The sequence below is a fragment of the Macrobrachium rosenbergii genome, chromosome 27, assembly GCF_040412425.1.
Source record: "Macrobrachium rosenbergii isolate ZJJX-2024 chromosome 27, ASM4041242v1, whole genome shotgun sequence".
NCBI lineage: Eukaryota > Metazoa > Arthropoda > Malacostraca > Decapoda > Palaemonidae > Macrobrachium > Macrobrachium rosenbergii.
In genome coordinates this window covers 25,851,391-25,867,008 of record NC_089767.1, presented here as the reverse complement: position 1 = coordinate 25,867,008, position 15,618 = coordinate 25,851,391, and the positions used below count along the sequence as shown (strand labels likewise).

General features: G+C 35.3%; 1 long non-coding RNA gene across 3 annotated transcripts in view; it reads right to left on the bottom strand.

Moving 5' to 3' along the window:
• LOC136853506 (uncharacterized) overlaps positions 1-10,691 on the bottom strand; it is a 648,606-nt gene extending 637,915 nt beyond the window's left edge. For 2 of the 3 annotated variants that reach the window (XR_010857484.1, XR_010857482.1), the window contains exon 1: positions 10,461-10,691. This is a non-coding gene — a long non-coding RNA (uncharacterized lncRNA). The remainder of the gene's footprint in view (positions 1-10,460) is intronic. The other variant, XR_010857483.1, reaches the window with a different exon arrangement.
• Between the last annotated feature and the right edge of the window lie 4,927 nt (positions 10,692-15,618).

Sequence of the window (15,618 nt, the reverse complement as noted above, 5' to 3'; positions counted from 1 at the left end):
TATATATATATATATATATATATATATATATATATATATATATATATATATATATATATATAATGTGTGTGTGTGTGTACATACATATATTTATCTATATATAGCCTATACGTGTGTATATGGTGTGTTTTACTATGATTTGTTGTATAGCCTACTTAGCTTGGCTTACGAAAAATGTTACCGGAAAATCGATTATCGTCCAGTGAAGAGATCATATGAATCAGTCATTTTCTAGAATATCTGGGACATTCTTTTCGTTTTTATCTGCTTCTTCCGTTGTGGATATATGAAATATATAAAATTTGGGCCAAAGGCAAAGCGCTGAGACCCAGGAGGTCATTCAGCGATGAAAGGAAAATTGACAGAATAAAGGTTTTACAGGTGTAGCAGGAGGAAAACCTCACAGTTGCACTATGAAACAATCGTTAGGAGAAGGTGCAAAGTAAGATGGAAGAGAATCTGAACGGAAGGAAAGTAAAGGGAGTGAAAGGGGTTGCAGCCAGGGACCGAAGGGACACTGCAAAGAACTTCAAATAATGCTTACAGTTCGCCGCGTGAAGTGCACTGATGGCACTAGCCCCATTAAAGAGCACTGAACATGTGGGTTACTCTTAATTAACTACGGGACTTTATTAAACAAATTTTCATCTTTTTATGTTGCAACGGACTAATTTAACTGAGAAAGACTTCAACCGATATACACCGGTTGATATCGCTTCTGAAACTCTTCTCATCAAATCCGCTCGCACACAATGAATTTAAACTGTCAAAAGCTCTTTTACAGCTGAACGGGAAATAGATGTTCGTCCATGTAAAATTACAGACTCATACGTAAATTCTTGACTGAATGATTATGAAGTTTAGGTCTTGAAGAACAAGCGCCGGAACCCATCAGGATTATTAAATTCTCGACGCCCGTACAAGATTACTGTTCGGGTTATGAATAAACGTATATCCCATTTGAACTACTGCCCACTGCTTGTCACATCATATTGCAAGATATTTTTACAAAGATATTGTTAGCAAGAAGCCATGGAAGTGTATTCACATGCAAGGAATGCCGCCATAAGTTGATAAAAAAAACATACGGGATGGGTGGGGGTGTGAAGGCAAAGATATTTCATCGATCGTAGTCTCAGTACACAGCAACCTAGTTATCTCTCTCTCTCTCTCTCTCTCTCTCTCTCTCTCTCTCTCTCTCTCTCTCTCTCTCTCTCTCTCTGCGAACACACACAAACTCATCCGAAAACATCCACAATCCATTCTTTTTCCGGCCTGTCTTCCGAATCCTCATGAAACCCAAAGCGAAAAAAAATACATGCCATTTGGATAAGCAGTTTGTAGCTTCTAGTCATTTGTTTATTGCCCTGATATTTGGTTTACCATAAAAACATCAAATTCGCGTAAATATTTGTGTTCTTGACTTTGGCCCCGTGCTACGGATTAAATTTTTCTCCCTTTTGCAACAGGCTTTTTTTTTTTTTTTCTTTTTGCCTATGATGATTGTGGCACAGAAGAGTCCTTCCACTGAGGTTTTCTGCTATAGACATTTAGGCTGAGATGCCTGGCGCCCCATCACAGAGACAAACTGCCCGGTACATGGTTGTTTACAGGAGCTGCGTTGTGGCATATTCATTCTATCATTGGCTCATGCCTTACTGCTGCTTTTTCGTTTTCATACACACGCATAATATAATATATATATATATACTCATAGGCTACAAAAGCATTAATATATATATATATATATATATATATATATATATATATATAAATATATATATATATATATAAATAAATATACATAAAAGCATTATATCTATATATATATATATATATATATATATATATATATATATATATATATATATATATATATAGGCTATATGTTTGTTTGTGTGTGTGTTAGAAATCGGTAGCAGTGAGGTGTATATATAACGACAAAATTATACTTCATAACTATACTATGATGCTTCTCTCCAACAAAATTCACCCTATATTAACTTGAGTACCGATAAGTCAAAGTTCCTTTGATAACTGCCATTATACCGTACGTGCCAGCTATAAAGTGGAGGGACCTACAGACCCTATCTTCAATAAGTAAATATACAGAGAGAGAGAGAGAGAGAGAGAGAGAGAGAGAGAGAGAACGCTTCATCATGTACCTTTTATCAAATGATTTATGGAGGAAGATCTCGTGCAAAAAACCTAAAGTTTATAGCAGTTTGTCGTTACCCCTTATAAATACTGCCCAGCTCACCCCACTCCTTGACATGTAGGCTACACACACATTCACAACACATTCGCCTCCCATTTCGCCAATAACTACTAGACTTTCTGACCTTCTCATTTAGCTTAAATACTTTATTCTCATATAATCACGTGCATACACATGTATACTACCATAAATATAGACATATATGTGTCTATATATAATACATATATAGATATATAAATATATATAATATATATATAAATATAAATAAATATATATATATATATATATATATATATATATATATATATATATATATATATATATATATATATATATATATATATATATATATATATTGTACAGTATATGATCTCCATATGTGAAAGAGCAAATATGACAAAAAAATTATATCCAGGTCCCTAAGATAATTCTATAGACCATCTATTTTTAATAAAAAAAAAAAAATCCAGCCCACCGTTCAAGGTAGCGTTCCTCGGCCGAAAATAACACCCTTCACATGGTAACCTCATAATCATAAGGTCCAATGACGTGCTTAACATCACGTTGCGGCGCCAGAGTCCGTCCATTATATCTTTTTATTTATCTCCCTCATTAGTTTGGGGAGATTCGCCCTTTAGCAAGTTTATCAGTATTTTCTCCCCCAGTGGAAAGCCAGGATTTGACAAATCCCAACGGTACTTGCGAGTAACAAATCTGCTACTAATTAGTGTATCCTCTGACGTTCTAATATAGGCTAATTGGAATAAAAAATTTAGGCCAAAGGGCCAAGTACTACCACCTATGAGGTCACTCATCCCTCTATGGGAAATTGACAGTAAGGTGGTTTGGAAGATGTAACAGGAGAGGGTGGAACTTAAGATGGAAGAAAGAAAAGATGGAATGAAAGATGTTGCAGCTATGGGAAGAAGGGGCTCTGCAAAGACCCAAAGTAATGCCTACAGTGCATCACATGAGGTGCACTGACAGCGCTACCCCCTACGGGGCTGCAGCTCTAATATATTTCTTATAAACTACATTTAAATCTTTCTGCACAAAAACCTAGAAGTAATCAAGGTTCTGAAGTATGTAAATCTGTCAATGGCTAAGCTTAAGGATGTCAAGTCTTAAATCTTTAAAACCTTGAATCAAAGGCAGCTTACTCCTGTAAATGTTGCAAAGGCCGTCTGCTTTCGCTGAAATTCTTGTTCTGAGACAAAATTATTTACATATGAAAACAAAATTCATGACGCAGTCAGTCTTAAAACATGACATGAGTTTATCACTACTAAAGGAAGGTAATTCTGAAGATTACGCGATTAAACAGCAACGAGATATATAAATAATTAAACAATATATAGGCTACTCAGAAATTATGTGTGTATGTATGTATATGTATATATATATGTATATATATATATATATATAAATATATAAATATATATATATATATATATATATATATATATATATATATATATATATATATATATATATATATATATATATATATATATATATATATATATATATATATATATATATATATGTATGTATGTATATGAAACACCTACCCTAAAGTCACTGGTCATTCAATAAGCTAAGTATCAGACTTAGACCTACCTTACTTTTTTACAAAAAACGTCCGATTTTTACTGGTTTTCTCTATTACTATACATGAAAAACAAACAATTAATCACCTTGAGTCTAGGTGTCCATACAATTCATTTCTGACGCTTAACAAACAAAATATAAGGTCTTGTTATATATCGGAGCAATATACAGAATTTTTCCCATGTTTCTGGTAACTGTACTGGCGCGGCTTTTGTTACCTAAAAACGCTGACAAAAAAGCTACCACGTCAGGTCAATCTCATCTCAGGAAGCCAAAAAATAATGGCGGTCTCTTTAAAGATTCGTGGCAGACACTAATAAAGGCAATAATCTTGTTTTCTTGTTTCTTTTTTAGCCACTGGGAAAATTGTGTAGTTTTTCCTGGCTGATGTACTTGGTTCTGATTCTGTGGTTTCTTTGTTTCTTTGCAGATTTGCTTTATAGTTCCCTTTGGTTTAAGCTATTCCTAAGGTAAAGTGAATTCAATATTAAAGAGTACTTATGGCTGAAAATTGTCGAATTTTGAGCCATTAACAGTTTTTCCGTTTTACAGCTGCATTACATGTGGTTCGCTAAACGACTGCCTTTAGGAAAAACATCTTACTAGCAAGCATTAGTAGCAAACATCAGACACCTTAACGAACTATAATTTTTAGGTAGCAGGAACATCTCACCATTAAACGAGTTCTGTTAGTATTTATCAAAGCTTCCCAGATGCTACAAAGAATCAAACGTCCTATGAAAGCCTGGTTCTGGTTTGTCTTTAAACTATACCTGTTTTAAGCAAAATTCGATATATCCTTATGACCAGAGCCATCTGAATTAAAATCAGTATTTGCTGACATTCAGGTACAGTTATTTTTAACCTCTTCTCCTCTCACGTGGCACAAGAGCACCAGTACAGCCACCTCCCACCAGATTTACAGAGATCAAAGGTCACAACTCCCTTAATGACTTAGAAATAAACAACTTTTTTGAATAAACTTTGGAAGAATATTTAAGGAAAGTTTTAGCAAATAATTTTTGACCATTAACAAGAGATGAAAACGCGTTGTCTTTACACTAATCTCTAAGTATGCATTTTTAAAACCAAAGCCAAAATAACCATTTTATAATGCTCCAACTGATTGGACACCTTAAAAAAACACACGCGCGCGCGCCCGCACACACACACACACACACACACACACAAACAAGATGTACTTCTGAAACGGAATTTTGCAGATTCCTATTTACCTTTAACTCCCAACCCAAGTATAATCTTGGTCTTATTCTGTTCTGCATACTGGGTATTTTAGTGGAGTATTTAAGTCAAATGGCAAGAGTACTTAACATTGTTTTGTATTTAATATCTGACCTCGAAATACGACCTACCTGACCTTGGCCCTGGATCTACCATATAAAATTTCGAATTACTATCCACCATAAACGATAGGTATATGAGAAGATTACAGCCTTTACCTTCAAAGACATTAAAATTATAGTGCCTAAAAACTCTAACCTTAGTACACGGAAGACTACACAAAAGTTAAGACAAACAAGGCGGAGTCAAATAGACAGGTCAATTACTTGATGCACTTGGACGGTAAACTGAGGCTATAAAAATAAAATTGCAAAGCGGGATCATAAAAATAACAAAACTTTTTAAAGTTGGTTTTAAAACTTTTATGGCATGTGGGCAGGAGATGCGATGACTCCTGTTACAACCTATTCTCTCAGGGTTTCTGCAAAGGACATGCCCATGCCATCTTCATCTCCCTTTCATCGTTATTTCTTCTAAAAAGGTGAAAGATCATAGCCCTGTAATACTCTACTATTACTGCAAAATTCATTTGAAAAATCCCCAAACATTACACCCACTTCATTTTTGGTTAATTTCCATTATCTTTTCATATATATTAACACAAATATTTGGTCTCTGCAACTCATGCCTAATATAAAACCACCTAGTTCGTTTCTAAGCTTTTTTATGAATTACTTTCTCCAGCCTGCTGAGAATAAGCATACTGAATATTTTCATTCCAACCAACTTTAGTGCAATGCCTCTTTAGTTACCACATTCAGATCATCTTCCTTTGGAACCTAAGCAAAGAATGCCCATTATAATCATCATTACCATCATCAGCTTTGATTCCTCATTCAATATTTTGCAAAAGTCTACTTAGTATACAAGGGTACAATATCATCAAACAAATAGTTTGCTCGTGGCAACTGCTACCCACATGTATCCAATAAAAGGGATTATTTGCACATACGGTTATCCAGTAACAAGTATTTCTTGCTATATACATGTACTGCCTCATGAGTACACTTATATAGCAAGAAATGCCTATCAGTTTGTGTATATTTATGGTTCATGTGTATAACTCCTACAAAAAATAAGAGAGAAAATGACAAAAAAAATCATTAAAATACTGTAATTACTGGGATACATCCTTACCTAACCTAACCTATGGCACCATGTCCTTCCCGACAGTGGGAGGTGATGCCTAACCTCTCTAAAGATATGGAGTTGTAGTAATTACAAGTAGAAACCCTATCCTAATAACCCATAAACTAACCTCGACTATTGCTCTGCATCCTTCATGGGCCAAATTTGGTGTCATTGTGGGTCTGGTTTGTTTTGATATCCTGCAGAAGTCCCACCGGCGGGTGAGTGAATGCTGTCACCAACTTCCAAAGAAGGGAGGTGCTCACTCAAAATCTGACAGAGCTTCTTGCGTTCAGGCTTCCACGACCTCCTCCTCTTCTTCCCACAGAAGGAAGAAAAGGCAGATGAGGAAGAGGAAGAGTTCAATGAGGAGATGGAAGAAGAAGATTCATGCTTGAGTTTCTTCACTCTACTCCATCTATGAATCATATTCTATTCTGCTGCAGTAGATGTTGAGGTAGAAAGCAGTTCAATACCACAGAGGTATTCCCAAAGGCAGGACAATCAGTACAAGAGGCTCAATGCTGTCGAGTTCTTAGCTAGAAATGCAGCAAGTACAGCATTGGCAGGAGGTCATGAACCCTGAAAATGTTGCCCTGTCTCACCTGGACATAGTTCAGCACGTGCACCTGGATCAGCACTATTAGAAAGAGTGGGCTGGTTACTTGCCCTCATGAGCCAGAGGAGAATGAATAGAAGGTATGGAGAGAGGGCAGTGTAGGAGGGAGCCAAAAAATTCAGTGTTGGACACAGAGTACTGTAGTACCTTTCATGGAAACTGGCACACATATTTTGGCCTTCCTCCACCACTGCCAAACCCCTCCAAAGCAAAGGAAGATCAGCCAACACACCAATGCAGAACAACAGAACTGGTTACACTGATACTACAGACATACAAATCCAAGTTTAGCAGAATACAGAAACCCCACAAATACATTAAAAATATGAAAAGTTTCAACCTTATGGTCAGTCACTGTACAGCAAGCCTTCTTAACTTTACCTCAGCTGAAGAAAAAGTGCTTAACGGCATCAGGTGAATGGGTGGGTTTCCCAAACTCACCCACCTACCACCAGTTAACTTGCTCGATACCAAGTTTAAACGACCAATTCAAGCTTGCAGTAAAGATTAATCATACATAGGCACTGGTCTGCCATAGGAGCGATTATATAATTTAAGTAATCAGCCTTCTAAATTTTCTATAAAATCAGATACCATGAATACTGCATATGAGTAATGGAAGAACATGAACAGATAACTCTGGTAGTTAGGCTAGGCTTATTCAGTCTACCAAAATGGTTACTACATCATACATTAATTTCTAACAGACATGGACAACAGTCTCATAAATGGGCAAATAATTATTTAATTTTGGCCTATTCCAGTATGAAGTGTGAAGGGTAACTTACAAGTAAGTGCAATATCTTCTACATGAAGCAGAATTCCTTTTGACTTTTTCTGAGCATCCAGTTGATGTAAATGGTACTTTCAGACCCCTCAGGTAAACAGTTCCCATCCACCCAAAAAAAAAAAAAAAAAAAAAAACACTGAATATCCTATCATTTGCATGTTTGGTGTAACCATATAGCTTAGTCAATAAAAAACATAAGTTCTCAAGATGAAGCTCAGTGCCTAATGTATAAAATGTACCACTGGGCATGTAATAATTTAAATTATTTTGAATTATCAGCTTCATTATGAGTTACCTTCCAAATCGTATCTTAATACTGTAACAACATACAGATATACCAAACAATACCAAAATGCCGAAATATACCATAATGAACCTAAATATAATACATCATTTTTCCACTGTTTTAACCACGAATTTAGCCTAATCCGTGGCATGACACAAGAGGAACAAACGAGTGCATTTTCTTTTGAATGCCACAAAACTAGACAATACAGGTTACTGACAACAACATAACATGACTTTTATAGGCCTCGTACACCCTCCTTTGACTGCTGAACCAATTTTCTAATGCCTGGCACTGGTTTCCACACTGAAGGGCTCGCCAGTTACTATGGTTAGGTAAGGTTGTACTGTCATGACAGCTCAAGGCCTGGTAAATTTTTACTTCAAATCATAGTCGCATTCCATAGTTGAAAAAATTATTTTTATATTTTAATGTGTGCTCTGAATGTCTGATGTTCATTTCAATATCAAATTAGCAGTTTTAGAGATATTGGACACCACCAAACATCCTACAATTATGGAAGGACTTATTGTGAAACCTGGGTTTTTGGTTGCAGGAAAACATATGAAATATGAGGACGAATTAAATCTAACTTAACCTAAGGCACTGGGTCCCTGCATGGCCTGGGAACGGGGGGGGGTCACCCCCTTGGACCCGCAGCCTACTCTAACCTAGGGGACTATAGCCTATATTAAAATAAATAAGAGTTGCGCCCTAACCTAAGCTAGCGTGCCAGGTTCTTGCCTGGCTGGGGGTGGGTTTGCCTACCACCTGACCTGCCCTCACTTTACTTAAGCTCTACACTGTAAATTGAGGTTAATAGGGTTGCAACCTAATACAACCATAACTAACCTAACCTATAATAACAGATGACGGGTCCTTAGATGCCACCTTGAACTCCCTACTAACATAAGTCTAGGTCAGCAGGTCCTTACCTATCTATTGTATGGTATCACTTTAAAAATTTCAAACAATCTTTACCTAAATAGGATCGAAAATTACGGAAGTATCACGGGGATCTTAGACTACAAACATAAACGTCTTTAACCCTGTGTTTTACCGTACTTAAAAACCATGGTTTCTCACTGTGGTCATCCATAACCGTAGGATACAAAGGGTTCCAGTTTCTTTACACTACTAATTTATTAGTGAAATAAGCATCAGAAATATTTATAACACATTAAAAGAAATTCAAATCTGTCAACGTGATCTAAGGAACAAGAGTTTCACATCTGCCCCAAAGAACCCATGACTAAGAACAAAAGCCGGTATTCTCAAGGAATGATGGCATTCCAAAATCCCACTTAATTGGTGAAACTTAAAACAAAAAAACAAATCAGGTTTCAGCATTGTTCACATACCCACATTTCCTCATGAAATTAGTAAGGCATTTCAAATATGCTAGCCATCCTTACCAACAATGCACTGGGGAAAAATATTTGATCAGGAGCTGCACTCATGTGAAAGCTGAAACAAAAACAACTTAGAAAAGGTCAAAGTGGGTAACAGCATTTGTTAGCGATCACCTATGTAACAGTAAATTAACCATAAGGAGATTTAAGAACGAAAAAAAAAAAAAAATACTGGTAATCAATTAAACACCTAAAGCCCTGTAAGCTAGGCCTAGGGGTAGTACTGCAGAACACCTGTGCACACACTTTGCTATGGGCAATGTCCCAGAAGGGGGAGGGTATAGTGGGGGCAAAGGCCACAGTCACGTCAGGTTACAGTAGCTTTGGATAGGTTAGACATGCGGAAAGTCAGGTTAGGATGCATTTCTATTGAATTAGCCTATACAGTTGCATTGATACAGGTTGTAACCCACAGAAAATAGGCCTAGGCCTCCTGTGCAAAACTCTTCCGCACTTTTATTGGCCTAGGAACCAGAATCCTACATTTCATTAGCTTTGACCAAGTTAGGCTAAAAGATATGCTTTAGGCCTATGGCACGCCAGGCTAGCAGGGTCAAAACAGAAGCCCCTGGTCAAGTTCAAGATGCATTCAAATTTAGCACTGAGATTCAAGATGCTCTGGGGAAGGTTAGCTTTGACACGCCTTAATATTTTGACAATTCATGCGTTTCATGACTATTACTGATTGGGCTAGGCCTAGCCTATATGCGTGAAGTCTAACAAATCCATACCCAGGGATTCATAACCTACTTTTTTTGTACACCTCCTGTTAGTCCAAATCGCTCGTTTTCGCATGTACAGCATTATAAAACCACTATAAAACCATTTCCCAATGGAATCACCACCCCTGTAATAATAATTATTTGATAGAGGCTAAGTTAGGGGATTGGGGGAACCACAACTAGGCTTATACTCAAAAATGCTCCGAGGGATAGGCCTATGCAGTCGGACAAATATAATTCTCATGAGCCGCGCATCTGACGAGACATTAATACAGCGTATTATTTACTTTTCTTAACCTCAAAAATTAAATAAATTTTCTTATTAACTAATAAACACATGACACGCGTAAATGTAGCATCGGGATCCCTTACCTTCATCTCTGAATCGACCTCCGATGAACTGAAGATCACAATAAAATAAAATATCCTCGATCAGTACGCTGGTATCTATATTGTCTTCACAAATCTAAATAAAAATCACTTAATACGCAAAATCGAAACACAAATAATACTTTATACCGCGAAACCGAGTTTCGGAAATAAGCACTGGCACTTCGAGGTATTCAAACAACTCTACATACATCGAGAAACTGTAATCTGAGTAAACAAATGACGTCAGAAATATTACTGGAAAAGCCTGGAAACTTTTAAATAAATTGTTGGTCATTAATTCTGTTGTTTCGCTTGTAAATGTTACGGCCTGTTTACATTTTTACTTCTTGTAGGGAGTAATTGCACAATGAAATGAAAAGCGAGGGTTTACAGGGTTTTCGCAGTCACAAACTTTTATAAGAACTTATTCACGATACATAACATCACTCTTTAGATACATATATATATATATATATATATATATATATATATATATATATATATATATATATATATATATATATATATATATATATATATATATATATATATATATATATATATATATATATATATATATATATATATATATATAATATATATATATATAATACAGAAACCTAGCCAGTTACTTGACAAGAGTAGGCCACTGAACCTTCCTGACACCTGGCGTCAGCTTCACATCACGTGTTGCTTCTACAAATCGCATAAAGGGAAAAATAATATTATTGACGCTCTCTGATAGATCGTGAATAAGTGTCTAAATGAAGGTAGAGACAACTAAAAACCTTGAAAGTACTTGTTATTCGTTCCTGCGTGCACAACAATCCTCACTATGCGGAACAGTGGTATTTAAAATACCACTACACTTCAGAGTGAGGATTAATGTGCACGCAAGAACGAATGTCAAACAGTTTCAAGATTTTTAGTTGGCAATAGCTTCATATACATACATACATACATACATACATACATACATACATACATACATACATACATACATACATAATATATATGTATGTATGTATAAATATATACACATATATATGTAATATATTCATATATATGAATATATGTACATATGTATACATACTGTATATATGTGTGTTTGTATATAATTTTGTATGAGCACGTGCGTTGGTATGTGTATATAATATTTTGATATATTAATAATTTTTTTAGCAGTCTAGCATGCATGAAGTTTAGCAGTAGTGAACTATCTTATATGATTTATTTAAGACTCTTAGCCCACGATTTCATTCAAAAGTTTAACAAAAAAGACTTTTATAGGCGAGGCTTTCCCTCAATTACTTAATGGGTGGACGAAACAATCATTTTCTACTGAGTTGGAGAGGCATCCCTGTTTCTGGCGAGTTAAGAGCTCGGTTAGAGGAATAAGTAATTGATAGAAAGCTTCCGTTATGCATGCGCTTTGTACTGAACTTTCGAATGAAATCATAGTCTGGCCTAAAAGAGTTAGCCATCGTTTAACAGTTAATAACTGTAAATCTTAAAGTATGCTAAGCTGCAAAAGAAAGTTGAAACACACACACACACACACACACACACACACACACACATATATATATATATATATATATATATATATATATATATATATATATACATACAGTATATAATTATATATATACACGTTTCGAGATCAAGTTTTCCGTCTTCGGGCTAAAAGCAGAAGATAAATATTACATTACAACAAAACACGTCTAAAAAAGGAAACGTAAAACGTTGTTTTGAGATTTTCTTGACTTTGATTTTATTTCCTTGGAAAGCATCGTGTCGTGATTGTTTCCAAAGCCTTTGCTCCTTGTAACAGTCAATGTTATACCAGAGCTTAACCAGTTAGTTTTAGGATGCTACCAAACAACCTTTTTTTTTTTGTTTATTTGGTATGCTCTTTCACGGTTGGGCAGTCCAAACCCAGAGCAATCCATCGAAAATATTTTTGGTAAAACCTCTATTTGAAATATTGTTTATAACTTCCCAGGAAAAGGAAGTTTGGAAGTAGAAAGAAAAAGCTTTTACGAATATCTCCAGTATCGTAGCACCCATAACTAGACCTGTGTATGTTAACTTATGTCCTTGTTCTTATGACATCTTTCTAGAATCGGTAACTGGCACTGCAATGATTTTCTTTTAATTGTAACAAGGGCTCATACATTATGTGTTGCATTTCGTTTATTCCAGCTCATGCGGCATTCGTCTCACGGATTCAAGGTTACTTGGTGTTCCTCATTAAATATTATGAAACGAAGATGTAAAATAAGAGGAGAGACCAGTAAAACAATTGTACATAAAATATACTGACAAACAATCAGTGGTAGATGGTCTCGCTGACAAATAATTTTATGCGCTATTGAAGAATCCCAGGAAGTCTTTTATGAGATTCAGAGATTACTGAAGCATAAATAGGTGCTGGGAGAGGGGGGTGGAGGAGTTAATGTGTGATTGTGTGTGATTGTGTGTGTGTGTGTGTGTGTGTGTGTGTGTGTGTGTGTGTGTGTGTGTGTGAGAGAGAGAGAGAGAGAGAGAGAGAGAGAGAGAGAGAGAGAGAGAATCTTGGAAAGGTTGCCGCTGATATTGATTCACTCTCTCGAAGGCATTTCTGTGAATGAACCTTTGGAAAAGCTGCGTGATGACTTACAAGCACTAACAGAGGTCTCGTGAGATATTAATGACAGAAATATCGACCTCAGCCGGAGTCGGCTCCATATAAAAAAAAAAAAAAATTCGGCTGACATTTAAAAAAAAAAAATCTCAACGAACCGACAAACTTGCGCCAATTTTCTTTATTCAGACCCTTAAACGGAAAGCTAGATGATTCTGTTTGTCCAACTGAACTCAAGTTGTTTACTGTCGTCCATATTTAGCCGAGAATGATAAATTCATGAAAAGGTTGAGGCTCTAGTAAAGAATCATATGAACATATTATTCCTTGTTATTTTTTTGCTTCGTGAGTACCTGAAAAGAATCTCACTCGTCCATAAAGGTGTTTGACACCGAGTAACTCAATCACGGTGTTTTTTGGTAGCTTTTATTACTACCCGAAATACAGAAGGTACTGAAATATCGCAGGGTTTTTTCTCTGAATAGCATGAAATGTACGAAAATAGTCATTTCAAATAAAAAAAAAGTTCATGGTAAGTTTTTTTTTCCGTAGGGTATTAAATTCGGGTTGTGGGTATCTAGGCTATTTGTAATTGTCACATTTTAAAGCACACACTTGCACGTTTCCATTTCTTTACGAGAAGTAATTTTATAAGCTCTGGCATGATTCAAGTTTTAATATATGAACTGCTGCATGGAAACAAAGAATGTTATTTCTTGTGAGAAATAACATTATGAGGCTGGCATGATTCAAGTTAACATATAAACTGCTGCATGGAAACAAAGAATGTTATTTCTTGTGAGAAATAACATTATGAGGCTGGCAAGATTCAAGTTAATATATAAACTGCTGTATGGAAACAAAGAATGTTTGCACAAGTTTTAATTTTCTTACGAGAAATAACATTATGACCCCTGGCATGTTTGAGGCTAATATATAAGCTGCTGTATGGAAACAAAGAATGTTTTCATAGGTTTTAATTTTCTTATGAAAAATAACATTATGGGCCCTGGCATGATTGAGGCTAATATATAAACTACTACAGGGAAATGAAGAATGTTTAAACTACATAAGTTGACATCAGTGTCAGTAAGAGAATCTTCATTATTTGACAAAACTTGGATTCATGTAAGCAAAAGAGTGTCTTTCCAAACCAGAGATCATTGTAAGCTGGCATATTCAGCAAGCTTAAAATCAATGCCGTGCTGATGGTCACGGCTGCATTTTTCTTGGAAAGGTTTTGCATTATTGAGTAGCTCAAAGATTGCACGTACACAGCAAAAATGGTTTTACGACTGTCGAAAAAATTGTAGTTTTACAGTATTTGTATGTATGTATGTATGTATGTATGTATGTATGTATGTATGTATGTATGTATGTATGTATGTATGTATGTATGTACAGTATTTGTAAGAATGCAAGCGTCATATAAAATTCATAACTTTTTTAGTACTGTTAGAGGTATCAACACTATTTTTCTAATTACAATTGTTGATATTTCGTCCAAGAACTATAAAAATGTATGTATGTATGTATGTATGTATGTATGTATGTATGTATGTATGTATGTATGTATGTATGTATTTCCAAGACTGCAAGCGTCATAAAATTCATAACTTTTTTAGCGCTGTTAAAGGTATCAACACTATTTTTCTAATTACAGTTGTTAATATTTCGCCCAAGAACAATAAAAGGTTAAAAAAGTAGAAATATGAAAAATGAGATTTGGCTTTAGACACTCCTAGTAATTCTCTTTCTCAACTATCTTTATGATAATGTTCGTCCTGTTTGCGAATAGAGTGGCGAAGCTGAAGTCGAAACAGCGCTAATTTCATCATTCTATTCCAAAGCTTGTCTCAGTTTCCACAAGAAAGCTGCTATGCATAGCGCTAAGATAGAGCACTAGCGGTTCCAGAAAAATTTCGCTGGGGTGCCACCAATTTTCACATTATTATATATATATATATATATATATATATATATATATATATATATATATATATATATATATATATATATATATATATATATATATATATATATATATATACATATATACAGTATATGTATATTGTATATATATATTATTTCTATAATAGATTTTTGTTATTATCTAAATTTTCAATGTTATTATTTTGTTATTTTTCATGGGGGAGGGGGCACGTGCCCAGGTACCCTCCCCCCCGACTGGATCCGCTAGTGAGATAGAGGGCTTCCTTCATCAATTCTAACCTAACTTGAAGGCAACTGGTTAGGAGAGTCATATCAGTAAACTGATACAACAATCTATATAAGTTGTACAGTTTCTTGCCATTGCAAAATCATAGAACACTGTATTTTATATCTTTTATTCCCGTATTTTGGAATTGTCTAGATCTGAGTTTTTGGTTTCAGCAAATATTTTGACGCTTTTCACTGTATTGATCCATATACAGCAAAATGTAAGACGGTCAAACATGACAAAATATGTCTTAATTACAGTGTGCCCAAATTTTAAAGGGCCACATTGATATATTATAGGGATAAAATTTT